The sequence below is a fragment of the Paroedura picta genome, chromosome 1 (assembly GCF_049243985.1).
Source record: "Paroedura picta isolate Pp20150507F chromosome 1, Ppicta_v3.0, whole genome shotgun sequence".
NCBI classification, from domain to species: domain Eukaryota; kingdom Metazoa; phylum Chordata; class Lepidosauria; order Squamata; family Gekkonidae; genus Paroedura; species Paroedura picta.
The window spans coordinates 170,174,250-170,191,623 of NC_135369.1; the positions used below are offsets into that span (position 1 = coordinate 170,174,250).

The following is a 17,374-nucleotide window of genomic DNA, read 5'->3' on the forward strand; positions in this document are numbered from 1 at the left end:
TTTAAAATTCAACTCGCTTTTTCGTTCCTCTTTGCTTGTCCCCGTGGTGTTGGGAAACCCTGATCTTGGACTTTGTTCTCCCTGTGCCATGGAGTCTGCATTCTGAAGCCGCAATTTCTTCCAGAAGAACTGATCTCTAACCTGGAACGCCACTTATTTATTTAAAATATTTGGCAGCAAACAATAAAAACAAGATTAAAAAACACATATAGATATATTGTAAAAAATAAAGAACAATTAGAACATATGAACACGTGAATGAAAGGATGAACGAGAAACAGTGAGGGAATGCTAGACCATATAAAATGTCTTTAGCCACTGGTGGAGGATAAAATTGTATGGGGACAAACAGATTTCCCTGGGGAGGGAATTTCATGATTTTGGTGCCGCAACCAAGAAGGCTGTTTCTCTTCTTGGTTATAATTCTAGAAGGAAATTCCCCCTTGAGACTAGTACCTCTAGCTGCAGTGTTCCTAAACTGACTGATGGTCAGTTCAGTTCCTAGGAGGGAAAGAAGACTTTTGTTACTCTTTGCAATCCAAACAACTACTCTCTGTATGTTAACTACAGCAGTGCATGTTCCCATGTTTTATTCATTATTATTGCAATACTGTAATCATACATTTACGATTACAATGTGCAATGCAGACCGGTGCATAGAATCATAGAGTTGGAAGGGACCTCCTGGGTCATCTAGTCCAACCCCCTGCACCATGCAGGGCACTCACAACCCTATCACTCATCCACTGTCACCTGCCACCCCCTTGAGCCTTCACAGAATCAGCCTCTCCGAATCAAAGAATTATGTTTGGGATAAAACCCCACAAGTCTGGCAGTCCATATTAGGCTTCATGTTCTGTTTTTATCATTCCAGAAGAACACAGAATTTGTTTTTGTTTTTCTTTTAGTTTCCCAATTTATATGCACATATCAGCCAGCTAGCAGTCATACAAACACATCTGCCAGTTTATCTTACATGACAACAGAAGGTCTACAACGACTTTACATCTAGTGGCTCCTTAGCTTCAATCATAGTTCTAGTTCATGGCTTCTCTGCTAACATCTTACATAAAGGTGGCAAAGGCACCTCTTTCAGGGAGTAGCTCTGAAATTTCCACCTTTGGGCACAGATTTCCATACAGATATGGCTGCCAGTTCCCTCCAGGAAACTGGAGGGGGGGGGAGCCAGGGGGGATTTATCAGGAGAAAGAGAAAAACCCAGTACACATTGCTGGCATCATATAGTAAGTGACATCATCATTCCAGTGACTTCTGGGCATTCAGTGATATTTAACCTGCAAGACAGAGCTCTTCCACCAAATCTTTGGTTGAGGCCAGGGCACGGAAGATCATGGGGCCCCTCCACATTTATGAACAGCTGAACTGTATTTTGAATAGTTGTCACCCTGGGAATTTCCCCTAGAGGTGCTGGGGGAGGGGGCAGGGAGAAGAAGTTTTTAAAAATTTTATTCACTGCCAGAGTATGGATGGCTTTTAATGTTTTAATCTATGTGGGGGTTTTATTATTTTAACTTTGTAACCCGCTGTTAGATGCCCCTTGATAGTGGTGGGTTACAAATAAAATTGCATATCTGACTAGGGGCCAAGCCCATTGCGTTCCGGAATATAACAGGCGCTAGATGAGGGGGGTGGAGTGGAAGAATTCTGCGGAAAGCCTCCCCCACCCCGCAGGACCTGGAAAGGCTGCAGGCAGCTGTTAGGGAACTCACCGCCAGGGGCAGATCTCACACAGTAGAGACCTGCAGCCTCCGAGCCTCGGAGGGAAATGGAAGGAGGAGGAGGTAGTCAGGGGTGGGGGACAGAAGGCGATTGGCTGGCCGCTGGACAGACAGGCAAGCCAGCTGGAGGAGGCACTCAAAGGCAGAACTGCTGCCCTGAGTGGGTGTTGAGTGCCGAGTGGCACTTAAGCCATGAGACATGCTCCTCCAAGGCCTTACGGAAATATATAGCGGAACAGATGTTAGCCTCCAAAAGTTGGCTGGACCAGGAGTGGCAGCCTATACATTTCATTAATAAATAAATAACAATAACTAGTCAGCCACTCTACCCACTGTGCATCCTTGATGTGTGGATGGCCTTCTCAGTCTTTCTTCACAACGTGCTAACTCCCTTTTGTGGTGTCATGACTGGGGACTGTATGATTGTTCAGAGCATCTTCTGTGCCAGGCTCTTGCCACAGGCTGTTGGCTCTCTTGGCCCAAGGCTGCTTGTTTCTTACGACATCAGAGTGGACAGAGGGCGAGAGTAAGACGAAGGAGCGAGGAAAAAAAGAGAATTAGGTGACTTGTATACTTAGTACTTTATTTGATTTTTTTTAAAACCAGTAATAAAGCCAGCATGATAAATTAGCGGCTGAGTGGTTTATTCAAAGATTTATAACTGTATCCATCCTTTCCTGCAGAGAAGCACGGGCAAAGTAATGCAGTACATTACGTATGAAGATTGCAGTTCTGCTTTGCATATAAATACGAAAAAGGTGTTGTGCCCACATGGGGAAGGTGAAGTGACGCGCCGGCGGATGACGGACGGCTGGTGTTCAGTCCATACTCTTTCGTGTTAATAGGGATGGGTTGTGGTGGAGATCGGGAGAGAGAGAAACCCCCCTCCTGTTTGGGAGGGGGATTCTATTACAAGGAAATAACAGGAGCAAAACAAGTATCTAACAACACTTGAGTAAGAGAGGGTGGTGGGAACATGTGTGGAAACAACCATCGTTTTTAGGCACTTAGTGGTTTGATTTAAAAAATGTTTTTTACTGTGTTGTCTGGACAATCTATTAATCTTCTCTTACTTTGCCACTCAAGCGGAGTGTGCTTGGTTCCTAAACCGCGTTTACAACTGCCTGGTTTAGGGACTACTTTGACAAATTATACTTTTAGGTAACCTCAACAGATATGTACCCCATAGAGCAGGGGTAGTCGACCTGTGGTCCTCCAGATGCTCATGGACTAAAATTCCCATGAGTCCCTGCCAGGATTTGCTGGCTGGGGCTCATGGGAATTGTAGTCCATGCACATCTGGAGGACCACAGGTTGACTACCCCTGCCATAGAGGCATGCAGGCACCCTGGTTGGTTACAGCTCATCACTGAATGTACATGAGGGTCATAGCTTGTTGTAGTGGTTAAGAGCGATGGCTTCTAATCTGAAGAAGGGTTGGTTTTTATACCCCGCTTTTCACTACTCGAAGGAGTCTCAAAGCAGCTTATGATCACCTTTCCTTCCTCCCCCCACAACTGACACCCTGTGAGGTAGTGCAGCTGGGAGAGTGCTGAGAGAACTGTGAGTGGCACAAGGTCACCCAGCAGGCCTCATGAGTCTCAGAGTGGCTTATCATTGCCTTCCTTTCCTCTCCCCACAACAGACACCCTGTGAGGGAGGTGAGGCTAAGATACCTCTGAGAGAGACTTCTCTGCAAGAACGGCTTCTAACAGAGTCACCCAGCGGGCTGCATGTGGCGGAGTAGGGAATCAAACCCGGCTTGCGAGATTAGAAGCTTTCGCTCTTAACCATTACACTACACTAGCTCTCTGGTGAGCCAGGTTTGATTCCTCTCTATTCCACGTGCTGCCAGCTGGGTTAACTTGGGCCTATCACAGTTATGATAGTGCTGTTCTGACTGAGCGGTCCTGTCAGCTCTCTCAGCCTAAGCTACCTTCCAGGTTGTGTGTTGTGGGTAGAGGAATAGAAGTCAATTGTAAGCCACTTGGAGACTCCTTCAGGTAGAGAAAAGCAGGTTATAAAAACCTCCTCCACCACCACCACCACCTCCTCCTCCTTCTTCTTCTTCGCAGAGTGGGTGGGCGAAATGCAGGTGGAGAGTGTCGTTGTACACATAAATGCCTGTAGCAAAAAACCAGCAGTGCCATTACCATGTTGGCACAATGCTCTAGGATCCCCTACAACATGCAGTGGTAAAATCTCATACTCTCCCAATGGCTGGCAACCATAAAGTGCATTCAGTGGCAAATTCAGTTTTCCTCTGTGTAACATTTGACATAAGTCCAATAATTATTTAGGTGAAGAAAGATGCTTCAGATGAGTCAAGTTCTGGTGCCAACAAAGTTTTCATTCATATCGTGCCTCGAGTGTGAGGGCAGTGTTCTGGAACATGGGGACACATCTTTTCTATCGTTTGTTCATCACTGTGGCTTCTGCACAGTCCCACTTGGGGACTCCACAGTCATAGGCTAGCCATGGATGAAGACTTTCCAAGCTCAGTAGAATTTTCCAGATCCTGAGAGTGCTCCTCCCCCCTCTGTTTCCCGTAATTCCTTTCCCACACAAAGGATCATGAGATGGGTGGGAGGCAAGGCACTCTTAGAAGTTTCTCTGTACATGACCATACCGTTATGGTCTCGATATTTCTCAATTAGTAATAAAGAAGGTGGAAAAAGACCCATCTTAGGGTGCCAAACATGAACTTATGTATTTCAAAGTTCAGGATGATGTCCTTTAAGGAGGTCTATCCTTTGCGGGGCCAGGATCAGTGGTTTGTGGTACCGGATCGCAAGGACGCATCTTTCCATATAGCAATTCATGAGAGGTGCGGAAAGCATCTCAGATTTCTGCACAACGGTATCACTTACGAATATAGATTTTGTCTTTGGGTTTGCCACTGCCCCTAGGATGTTCACTAAGCACGATTCAGTTGTCATATTGTACCTGAAGTGTGGTCTACCTGTGCCTGGATGACTGGCTCCTGGTGGGCACTTCCCCTGAACACCTATGATGAGACCTACACCTGATGCTGAGTATCTTTCAGAAACCTTCCTGTCAGGGCTGACAGACCAGCAACAATACTTGTGAATTAATAGAAAGCTTTATTCCTAAGCAGATCAGAACGCCTAGACATCCATAGTCGAATCTGATCAATACAGGAAATACATTCACTTTTACTGGTTCATTTTCCCACTTTCCCAGGGAGCAAAAAGCCCCCTCCTGCAGGTGCCAGCAGGTGTTCTTGGCCTTGGATGTTACACAGGTACCCTTCCCAGAGATAACACCGTCTAACATAATTGTTACAATACCTAAATCAGTACACAGACGGTTCAGGGTTACATAGCAACAGACACACATGGATACAAGATGGAACCACTCCGGTCAAGCCTAAATCATGGCAGTGATCATGTGATCCTGACAATTCCCACCCAGTCACTTGATTTCATAGAGGCCGGAATCAATTCAGGAAGGGGTAAGGCATGTCTGTCACCTCAAAGGCTATCATTGCTTTGGTGGGGAGAACATTAGCTTGATAGGTTTTGTTCTGCTAAGAATATTCAGAGGGTGCTGAGATACATGGCTAGAGACTTTAAAAATTAAAGCTGGGCCTATCGAGAGTCTATTACACACATTGTTATAACTTTATATTGCAGAAAGGACATTCAGGTTGCTGATTTTGAAAGCAAAATTGAAAAGGCTCATTGGCCCGGAGGAGGGGGGATGGCCACTGCCAAGGCACAGGGGTAGGGAAATTTTGGGGAACCTGCTAGGTGGAAGTCCCATTACTGCTGCACTATGCTGGCAATCCCAGCAGCAGCAGCAGCAGCAGAGAAAGCACACAAGCAAGCCCATTCCCATGTGGAACTGAAAATATTCCCTTCCCTTTTGCAGTAACGTTGCTGTTGGCTAACCTCAGTTATCTGGGGCAAACACATTGCCTGGGTGTGGCCTCTAAATCTCCTGGTCTCTGCATTTTTAAACAAGGACAAATGAGTACGTGCACTAACAGTGCCATGTTTAGGACAGCCATGTCCTAAACGTCTCATCCTTCTGCTGCTCCGTGTGACCAAATGGCTCTCTGTTTAGATTAAAATATTGCACCTCCGTAGTGTGTTACAGGAGTCACCTTCAACTGATCGGGCAGCACTATCTCATTTCCTATGAATCATTGTCCAACCATATTCCCTGTGCCATGGATGACCCATTTATGCCTTTCTGTCAGATATGCCTTTCATACGGCATAAAATTTCATACGGTTCTTCTGTGGTTCTACCAAAAGTTTCAAGGTGAGCACTTGGAAGGTAAGGGGGGAAATATCTTTCCGATTACAAAACATAACTGCGTCAAGCCACCCCTGTCTTTTGGATGCCCTTTATACTGTCCATATGAAATGCTATGTCTGCTCTTGTGTGCTTGTAAATAGAGAGTATTTACTGCTGTTTATCCTCCCTTCCCTCCAAGGAGTTAGAATCATAGACTTGGAAGGGACCACCCAGGTCACCTAGTCCAACCCCCTGCACTATGCAGGACGCTCACAACCCTATTGCTCATCCATGCTAACCTGCTACCCCCATGAACCTTCACAGAATCAGCCTCTCTGTCAGATGGCTATCCAGCCTCTGGTTAAAAATTTCCGAAGATGGAGAACCCACTACCTCCCGAGGAATCCTGTTCCATTGAGAACTGCTCTAACTATCAGGAACCTCTTCCAGGTGTTTAGACATTAATTTAGACATTAGACTTCTTTTGCATTAATTTCATCCCATTGATTCTGGTCCATCCTCTATATGGCAGCCTCTTAAATACTTGAAGATGGTTATCAGATCCCCTCTCAGTCATCTCCTCTCCAGGCTAAACAGACCAAGCTCCCCCAACCTTTCCTCATACATCTTGGTTTCTAAACCCCTCACCATCTTTGTTGCCCTCCTCTGGACACGCTCCAGTTTATCTACATCCCTCTTCAACTGTAGCACCCAAAACTGAACACAGTACTCCAAATGAGGCTGAACCAGAGCAAAGTGGTACCATCACCTCCCGTGATCTGGACACAATACTCCCGTTTGATACAGCTCAAAATCCCATTTGCCTTTTTAGCCACCAAGTCACACTTCTGACTCACGTTCATTGTATGGTCTACTAAGACTCCTAGATCCTTTTCGCACATGCTACTGCCAAGACAAGTCTCCCCCATCTTATATTGGTGTATTTGGTTTTTCCTACCTAAATGCAGAACTTTACATTTGTCCCTATTGAACTTCATTTTGTTCAGTTTAGCCCACTTCTCGAGCCTATCAAGATCATCCTGTATTCTGATGCTGTCTTTGGTTGTGTTTGCTACCCCTCCCAGTTTAGTAGAGTCGGCAAATTTAATAAGTATCCCCTCTAAACCCTCATCCAAATCATTTATAAATTGTTGTTCCTCTATATATTTCTGAAACAGCCTAGGGGATGGGACGTGTCCGGCTGTCCAAGTTGGAATAGGGCTAATCAGGATGCAGCCAGCTTTGCCCTGATTGGCCCTGCCCCTGCAGCTCCCGCTCTCCATCCCTGGGCCAATCAGGGCAAAGCTAGCTGCACCCTGATTGGCTCTATTCTAACTTGGACAGCCGGACACATCCCACCCCCTAGGCTGTTTCAGAAATAGATAGAGGAACGACAATGGATAAGGATTATTTGAATTCTAGATCACCCCTCTCTGCAAGCTGTCTGAGGGTGGTTTGCAACAATACATTAAAATCTTCATAGACTGTTCAAACATTCCTTAAAAAAAATTAAAAGTAACAAAGCCCCACCCCACCTCAGTCATCTTCCCTCTGGCTTGCAAGACTGGTGGTGGCAATGTGAAATATGCCAAAAAGAGGGAGGGGGGAGGGCTGAAAGGAGGGTGGTATTAGGCCCCGGACCTGGCACAAGAGTGCTCTTTTACAGGCCCTGCAGAATGATCATAGCTCCAACTGAACCCTAATCTCAGCTGGCAACTTATTCCTCCAGACCAGACGGATGTCTTTGGGGCCAGGGATCACCCCAAGTTTAAGGCAGCATACACGGTCCTCCCCTCCTCCATTTTATCTTTGCACAGAACCCTTCAGATGTAGGTTAAGATAGGAAAGAGGGACTAGCCCAAGGTCAGCCAAGTCAGCTTCCAGACAGAACAGGGATTATAACCTAGGCCACTCTAGTTGTATCCTGAGGCTCTCTTAACCACTGCAGAATCCTGTCCTGAGATATGAACTGTTGGGTTCAGGGCTGCCGCTTGGATCTGATAATTGCCGTCAATTAGGTGTGTGGGGGAGTGATGCCTCTTCTCAAGATTCTTGAAGCGCAAAACGCCAAACATTAATTACTTAGAAGTTGCACTGATATTAACAGACAGCTAAGCTGGAGCTTTAAATCCCTCCCATTAAAAAGTGTTCCGCTTTGGTTGGGCTGTCCTTTTGTTTCGCTTTGAAAGGAATCATTAACTATAGTACTGGAATGTGGGATTTTCACCCCTTTGCGATATATTTCATTTAGATGCCACTTTTTCAATATTGCAGCCTTTTCCTTTGTTCTTCTTCTTCTTCTTCCCTTTTACGTCATTTGAATCCCTGTCTTAGGAAAGCTCCCTCCGAAAAACGTACAGAGGTTTTATTTGATGCATTAATTCATGCGTCTTCCGATTCCAGAAATAATGAATATAGCATATGTTGGTTTGTATCCTGCAGCAATAGCGCGACCCATGGGATCCTGAAATGCATTATGTTGAGGAAAACAAATGTGAATAAAAAGGCAGACAATAAAGCTGGAAGCTAAGCTTCGTCCAGGGTCGCAAATTATTTATGAACTTAACATTTTGTATTAGAATGGATGACTTGTTTTCCAGGCAAGGACCTCAGATGCTGCTCTGTCCATGACAGCTAGATGGCACTGTGGTATATGAAATTGTCCCAGGCCGGAGGCAAGAGAGGCTGGCTTTAATATATGCTAGTTGGTACCCTGTGTGTTGCTTTCCTGTTTTAGAAAGAAACATCTTGTACACAATGAAGTTGTTGAGAGCCTGTTTTTGTTGGGTAAGATGCGACTCTGATTTCTTTTGTTCCAGACTCTGGTCAGCCCCTGTACAGCTCCAACGACCAGATAGTGTCCTGGGTTTGTAAACAAGTACCATGCAGAAGAATAACCAAAAATAGGTCATGGGTTGAATTGTGTTGGGGAGACAACTGTCATTCCCATAGGACCTAAAATATAGGGGCCTGTGAAGCCCTATCTAGCCTCCTTTGCTGTTGGACATTGACCTCAAACCACTGGATAAGGTTGTCCAGAATTTTGGAGTAAGGCATTGTATATTGTTGTTGTTGTTGTTGTTATCATTATTATTATCATTGTTATTGTTATTTCTTCAATTTATTACCCGCCACTCCCAAACCAGCTCATGGTGGGTACAGACGTCAAATAAATTCCCAATTAAAACCCCATTAAAAACGGACAAGTACAATATAACCCAACAACATGGCAGTAACAAGTCCAGAAAAACACCCCCTTCCCCCCCCTTCTCTCCATCTATGGAGGGATGGAAAGAGGGTCAGATCAGATTCAGAGTACCTTTATTGGCATAAAGAGGGTCAGATCATAAGACTCGCTGCTAGCTGACGGGGGGGGGGATCTTCCACATCACCCCAGACTCAACCAAAGACCTGGCGGAAGAGCTCCGTTTTGCAGGCCCTGCGGAAAGCTGGAAGCTCTCGCAGGGCCCACAGCTCACCTGGGAGCTCATTCCACCAGGTCGTGGCCAGGACCAAAAATGCCTTGGTCTTGAGTGAGGCCAGTTGTGTTTCCCTGGGATAGCCTCTGTAGGCCAAGGTTTTGTTGGGTTTTTGTGCTTGTGCTTGTGTGTGGAGACAGTCAAATTTATTATGTTAGCATCTTCCACATGGGGCTGAGTTCCTTTGGTTTCTCTGCTGCTGGTGCTGCTGTAGATAAAACCCAGCAGCAACGGGGCCTCTGCATGGCACGTTTCCCCTGAGGGATGGTTGTCCTCAGGTGCGACCCGGAGATCCCCCAGTTTTACAGCTCATCTCCAGGCGACAGAGAAAAATGCCTGCTTTGGAGGGTGGACTCCATAACATTAGACTCTACTGAGGTCCCTCTCTGCTCCAAATCCCACCTACTCCTGGCTCCATCCCAAAAGTTTCCAGGTCTTTCCCAACCCAGAGCTGACACCTGTTTTTTTTTTAAACAAGCCAGCAACAATGGAATAGATATTGTGAGGCAACCAACAACTCTATGCTGAGCAATGTATTTTTCAAGGGGGGGGGAGGCATTCAGAGATACTCCATGGATATTCTGGATATCTGTAAGGAAACAAAGCAGCCAAATTTGCTTGGCAGGCTACCAAAATTAAGAGTGTTTGGAAGGAAACTGGAGGACATAAAGGACTGTATAACTTGCTAAAGTTGTCATGTACCTTGATTATCCAATCTTATTTTTAACATTACTATAACTGTGTTTTTAGCATTTTAATGCTTTAATTTCTTATTCTTATAAACTTTAACCTCTTCTATCTAACTGTATATATTTTGATTGCTGGTCATGTGCCGTAATAAATCTTGTCATGTGCCCACAGAAAAATCTCTGTGGGAATACTCTGCAGTTTTCTCCATCCACATTGTTAACCCTCACTGATCGCAGTGGGAGAGATAAACAGGATAGTTCCGCAGGGCCTGTAAAACACAGCTGTTCCTCCAAGCCGATAGTTGTGCTTGGAAACAATACTGAAAATCTGGCCTCCCTGCTCAAAACATCAGACTATCACCGGACTCAAGTAGGTAGCCATGTTAATGTGAAGTAGCTGAGCAAATGAGGAGTCCAATAGCACCTTTAAGACCGTTTATGCACTAGAGGTTTCATGCCAGGCTGCAGGCTGGAGTTTTAGTCATGGCAGGTTGCCCCACCACTTCTTGCACCCACATGGGGGAGCATTTGGCCCATTGTGTCTCATCCACCCCCTATTTGTGCTCCTGCGCGAGAGGTGGGGCAGTGAAGTTCTCAGTGCATAAACGGTCTAAGACCAACCAGGTTTTGTTCACGTCGTAAGTGCCCACGAAAGCTTACGACTTGACTTGAATGTTGCTGGTCTTAAAGGTTCCCTTGGACTCAACATTTGTACTTTCACCCAGATTGTTCATCTGTGTTCACATCGCCCTTCTCGCTAGAGGAGAGATGCTAGGAAGCTTGTGGCTTTTGCAGGCTGGAGAGCACCAAGTCTTCTGGGGACCTTCCAGCGTTCCACAGGGCCTGCAAAACAGAGCTCTTCCGCCAGGTCTACAGTTGAGGCCGGGGCAGTGGGAGGAAGATCAATGGGCCCTCCTGGTGTCTAGGTACAACTTTTTGGGTATTTTGTCTCTCCTCTCTCTGGAGGTAGGAGTAGGAGTTAGGGATAGGGGGGTTCCGCTGTGTTGCTGGGTTGTGGGTTTTGTATTGGTATTTCTTGCCCATTTTAATGGGGTTTTTAATGGGAGTTTTAACTGGACACCTGTAACCCATCACAAGCCTGCTTGGGAGTGGCAGGTAACACATTTAATGATGATGATGATGATGATGATGTGACACTTCATCAAACAGGAAAACCAAAAGGAACCTTTCCCACCTGTCCCAGAAGGTTGAGCTTCCTCTTGGCTTACCCCTGCTGAAAATGCCGCAGTCAGGACAGAAGAAGGATGCCGGCTGGGAAAAGATTCCTACCTTCTGCACTGGAACAGGTAGGAGTGGTGAGAGGTGAGCTAGGTGACCTCCAGGGTGATAGCTAACCTTTGGGACTGACACAGTGAAGGAGCCAGTCTGGCTTGTCAGTGTCTTTGACCATGCAGGAAGAAGATGGCACCAACCCAGGGTGAAAGATGTCCCTTGTGATTTCACAGCTTCTCTGTTTAGAATATGTGGGATTTTTAAGTGTTTAAATTTGGAGTGAATTCACTCACTTGGCTGAACTTTACCATTTTTCTGCCAGAAGCCATGAATGACTGGAACGGCGAGGGGCCTTTCCCCAGATAAAAGACCATTCCGATGGCTGGATGGTTAAATGATTTCTACTTCTCCTCAGCGTTCCATCCTCTTATTTGTATTTCTATCCTGTTATTTGTACTTACTCAATTCTGGCTTTTCAAGATATCTATAGGAATATTGCAGTGGTCCTGATGCATCCCTAGAGAGAATCAGAGAGCGAGAGAGAGAGTAGTCTAAAAAGCAATTTGGGGTGTTTATTATCATTTGACCTTGCTGTCACCAAAGTCCTCAATTTTGCCCGTCCTTTGTCAGATTCTCCTTTTAGAACGATCATCAGAATGATTGTCCAAGAGTAATTTCTATGCAGAGAACGATTGCATAAGTAATGAACTGGATGTATCTGAGGACATTTTGTCTCTGACAGTTGAATGCAGCAATTTCCCTATTCCCCCCCCCCCTTCCCGGTGCATCACCCTTACTTGCGTTCTATTTCCGTCTTGCACCTCAGAGACAATAGCACATGCCCAATGAGATCACTGTGACTATTCTCTCTGGAATAATCTTTTCAAGAAAAGACAGTGGGGGCCAACTTTCAGGGGTATGCTAAGTAACAGGGCTCCATGGGACCCTGGGACCTGGCAAAGAATTTTGTAGGCATATCTGTAGGCAAATAATGTATGTCCTCGGGATTTACATCCCTTGCTGCTTAGGTGCCCTCGTGATAGCAGCTCTGTTTTGATGGCACAGATGGCCGGATGGTGCTTCCACTCTTGGAGACCGACGGTCTTCAGACAGTTATTTCCGGCATTATGGAACGCACGGGGATGATGCGGGAATGGTTGGCGATGCGGGAATGGTTGGGACAATCTAATGTTACTATTTCATCTCAGTCTTGTAATGCTCAGATATAATGCCTCCACCAGGCATTTGGTTGAGGTTGACCCAGACCATCGCTTCCGATTGGCCCTCAGCCCCCCCCCCATTACGACCGCCACTAATCTCCCTAAACCACTGGGTCCCAGTAAGAGTTGAGCTGAGGCTCCTTTGCAGTTCTATCATTATTATTATTGCTGTTATCATGTTGGGGTTATTGTTGTTGTACTGTTATTGCTGTTGTCACATGTGTTACCTCATGTTATCTGTATCGGTCTCCTCTTCTCTGTAAACCGCCCTGAGCCTTGGGGGGAGGGCGGTATATAAACATAAACATAAACATAAACATAAACATAAACATAAACATAAACATAAACATAAACATAAACATAAACATAAACAATACGTGCCTGACAGCACTGAAGGAGATAAAGGCAATGGGGCTCTTTAGCTTAGATACTAATACGCAAACAGATTTCTGCCACCCCCACCTTGATACACCGTATTTCTTTTAAATTGTAACTCAGTAGCCCTCGTCTACAATTTTATGTCCGCAATATTGGAGAAATATTGTTTTATCCATTATTGTACCATATTGTTTTTAATGATGTTTTGTAATGGCCTTTGGCTAAACACAATAAATGTTATCGTATCGTATTGTATCATATTTCTGCCACCACTGAATTGGAAAAATACCTTATGTTTAATTATGCTGGCTCCAAGTCCTGACTTTTGCAGGTATTATATATTGACACAGGAGGAGTCCATGTAAGATACCTTGAGAGGGAAGGCGTGGCTGTGATGTGTGGTCCAACCAATTGGTGAACAAATAAGGGACAACATGGAGAAGTGTGAGGGGTGGGATTCTCAGGAAAGAGCTCTGTTGCATTCTTTAAGAGCAATGTTGGCTGTGGCATGTGATTGTTGCCACTGAAGTATGAGGCGGCAGTTTCGTAACTCGACAACAAACCAAAGTACAGCCAGAGACCCAGGGAAAGCTAGGCTTACTAACCTCCCGGTGGGGCCTGGAGATCACCTGAAATTACAACTGATCTCCAGACTTCAGAGGTTAGCTCCCCTAGAGAAAATGACTACTTTGGAGAGTGGACTGTATGGCATTCATTCATTCATTCATTCGTTTACGTTTACGTTTACGTTTATGTTTTAACTTATATACTGCCACTCCCAGACTTGCAGCAGTTTACAATAAAAGAATAAAACAACCCAACCCATAACCCACCCCCGATACATTAAAAGATGGCAATTCATTGGAGTTAACTCCCCATCTCTCCTCCCCTGTCCAGCAGCCACCAAGAGCTCTTTCCTTAGGAGCGAGGGTCCTGATCGCACTAATTCTAGGGGATCCCCTGGTAGTAACCCCCCCCTCCGCGGTAACAGTAGCCTACCTCCTGCTCCACAGGCTTCGGACTGGTGCCTCAGGGCATATGAGGAGCTCGATGACCTGGTTTCATGGAAGGGCCCAGATCTAACTTGTCCTCAACTCTGCTGAGGTCCCTCCATCCCAACCCCTCTCCTTCCCAGGCTCTATCCCCAAACCTCAAGTGGGCAACTCTGTAGCTCAAAGACCAAGTGTTTTTTGGGTGCTCCCCCCCACCCCCCCAAAAAACTACACCATGTGTTAAAGAACGCCCATGACTGGCTCACTCTGGATATGTAGAAGTTCCAGAAAAGAATGTCTTAGCTGTCTTGTTTGCATTCATAGGCAAGGTTATTCAACTCCTGAAATACTTGGAATAAGAACCATGGATGATACCTGTTCTTTTGGTCTCTACAGACATATCCGTGCCACAGACCTGCATAATTTATAGTGTAATCCTAAACAGAGTTACACCTTTCTAAGCCAGTTGACTTTCATGGCCTTTGAACGGTATAACTCTTTCAGGATGGCACCTTAATTTTTTTCCCCTGCCAAGCAAATGAAATATATAACCATGAGAGCAAACCTAAACAGGTCTACTCAGAATCCTAATCAAGTGATAGAAGTTTGTAAAATTATGCACGGGGAAAGGGAGAGAGTTGACAAAGAGAACTTGTTCTCCTTTTCCCAAAATACTAGAACTTGTGGGCACCCAGTGAAGCTGAATGGCATCAGATTCAGGACAGACAAAAGGAAATAGCTATTTACTAAAATGTGGAACTCACCGCCAGATGATGTGGTGATGGCCACAGGCATGGACAGTATTAAAAGCAGATTAGACAGATTCATGGAGGATAGGTCTTTCAGTGGCGCTGGATGGTAGTCACAGTGACTGAAGGGAACCTCTAGAACCCAGTGCCAGGAGGGAACATCAGTGGATGGCCTCAACCTCTGTGCCCTGTTGGTGGACCTCCAGAAGAGCTAGTTGGCCACTGTGTGAGACAGGATGCTGGACTAGATGGACCACTGGTCTGGTGCAGGAGGGCTCTTATTATGTTATAGTGAAGGCCTCGGCCTCTATGCCCTGTTATTGGCCCTCCAGAGGAACTGGTTTGCCACTGTGTGAGACAGGATGCTGGACGAGATGGACCACTGGTCTGGTCCAGCAGGTTCTTATTATGTTCTAGTGAAGGCCTCAGCCTCTATGCCCTGTTATTGGCCCTCCAGAGGAACTGATTGGCCACTGTGTGAGACAGGATGCTGGACTAGATGGACCACTGGTCTGATCCAGCAGGGCTCTCCTTACGTTCTTAATGGAGCTTACTACCGGAAAGTGTTCTTACAATTGATTGCATTGCTATACAAAATCCTGAAATCATAGGAGTACAAAGAGGGGACATTCTGTATCTGTAATTAACTTTCACTTGGGTATTTCAGGATTGTCATGCCATTTTATTAAAGTAAAAATGCTCACATAGCCAGATATTGGGATGGGTGTGGGTGTGTTTTGAACTTGTAATTGGTTTTCATTGTCAATACAACTTAAGATTCCATTAGCCGAACATAAAAAATACCCTCTGTACTGTTTTCCTAATGCTTTACATAATTGGATTATCTGATTCCTTTTTCATGTTCTGTTTCTCGTATACATGAGCAAAATGCAGAGAAATGAGTTGGCAGTTCTTTGAAGTCCTGACTTTCATGGATTTCTCCCCTTCCGTCTTACATTTCCACCTCCATGTTTGCTGTTCCAAATTCTTCTGGGGCTTAGAATGAAATCATGCCTAGATCTTTCCCCCATGATCTCAGCACACACCCACAGTAAGCTAAAGACACACATAATTTAAAATAATTGGGAGGGGGAGAGTCCGTATCTGTCCATTCCAACACGTCTTGTGTCTTCAGTTTGGGAGCCAGTTTGGTGTAGTGGTTAGGAGTGCGGACTTCTAATCTGGCGAGCCAGGTTTGATTCTGCGCTCCCCCACATGCAGCCAGCTGGGTGACCTTGGGCTCGCCACGGCACTGATAAAACTGTTCTGACCGGGCAGTGATATCAGGGCTCTCTCAGCCTCACCCACCCCACAGGGTGTCTGTTGTGGGGGGAGGAATGGGAAGGCGACTGTAAGCCGCTTTGAGCCTCCTTCGGGTAGGGAAAAGCGGCATATAAGAACCAACTCTTCTTCTTCAGTATGTTGCTCAAAAATACTCATAGTATATGCAACTGGTACCAGAGTGCTTCAGTTTCACACCATCTGAGTCAGGCCTATGCACAATCTGTTATGCCCTTCTTGATTTTCAGTCCCCCACCTCTTTGCTAATAGCTCACAGTATATTCCCTCCCCTGCTATATTTGCTGTCAAAGTGTCTTAAGTATGGAGGCTGCTGGAATGATGATAATTTAAAATCTTCATTTTTTTCCCCCCATGAAGGCTTTCATGAGGATTCTGTGAAAGCTATCAGGATTCCTTGGTCTTGGGGAGCTGATTTTTGTGCCACTGGGAAATATATGTAGCTATGGATATTGTCCAATGGAAGAAATAAGTCTCGGGGGTCACGTCAGTGTGAAAATGGAGGAAGTGTGTGTGTGTGTGTGGGAGGTTGAAACCTCTTCTCCTGAAATTCAACAGTCGTGATCAGAATCTGGTCCCTGTGTACCTGGGAGCCACAGAAATCCCAGAGCAGAAGGAATAACAAAGTCCTCATAGCAGCCATCAGGTTTTGTACCATGTGGATAAGACCTCCCTGATAAGTAGTGAAACTGTTTTAAATCTGATACCCTATTTCCAGTGTCCGCGTCCATCTGGCTACATGATATACTTTGCTTTTGTTACAGTTTACTGAGGAAGTAAAATACGAAAACGAGGTTTTATACCTAGGAGCTCGTTCTGAATAAAACTTTTTGCCATTGCCAGCTTGGAAATTTCTTTCTGTTTATTCATCTTCAGCTGACGGGTCGTCTCTGCTTGTACAGAGTTGGGGCAGCGGATTTCCAAGAGCTGTAAAAAGGCAGTCGGGAGTTTTCTCGCCATGGGTTAGATCCACTGATGGGTGGGCAGACACTGTACATAGCCCCGTCCCACTTACTCAGGCCATAGCAGAAGCCCCGCTGCAGCAATAGCACCTTGGTGTAATTTGTAACGAGATAACCGTGCGCATATGGAGCAATGGCTGGAGCAACAGACGGTTCGCATGATTTTTTAAATTTAATGGGCTTTTGAAATTGTATCAGAAGGAACACACTGTCCTGTGTCTCACACGGCCTGAATTGATAGTGGGAATACCATTGCTCTCACTCAGCAGAAGCTGGCCGTGAGGTAATCTTAGCCTTTTGGCTTTATGCAAGTACTGTGTGCCTGTGGAAATACCTTGTGGGATTCAACCCATTATTTCTTTTTATCCC

General features: G+C 45.5%; 1 long non-coding RNA gene across 1 annotated transcript in view; it reads left to right on the forward strand.

Annotated features, from left to right (window-relative positions):
* Positions 1 to 11,347: 11,347 nt before the first annotated feature.
* LOC143820577 (uncharacterized) overlaps positions 11,348 to 17,374 on the forward strand; it is a 336,387-nt gene continuing 330,360 nt past the window's right edge. Inside the window, exon 1 of the long non-coding RNA XR_013225415.1 lies at positions 11,348 to 11,479. This is a non-coding gene — a long non-coding RNA (uncharacterized LOC143820577). The remainder of the gene's footprint in view (positions 11,480 to 17,374) is intronic.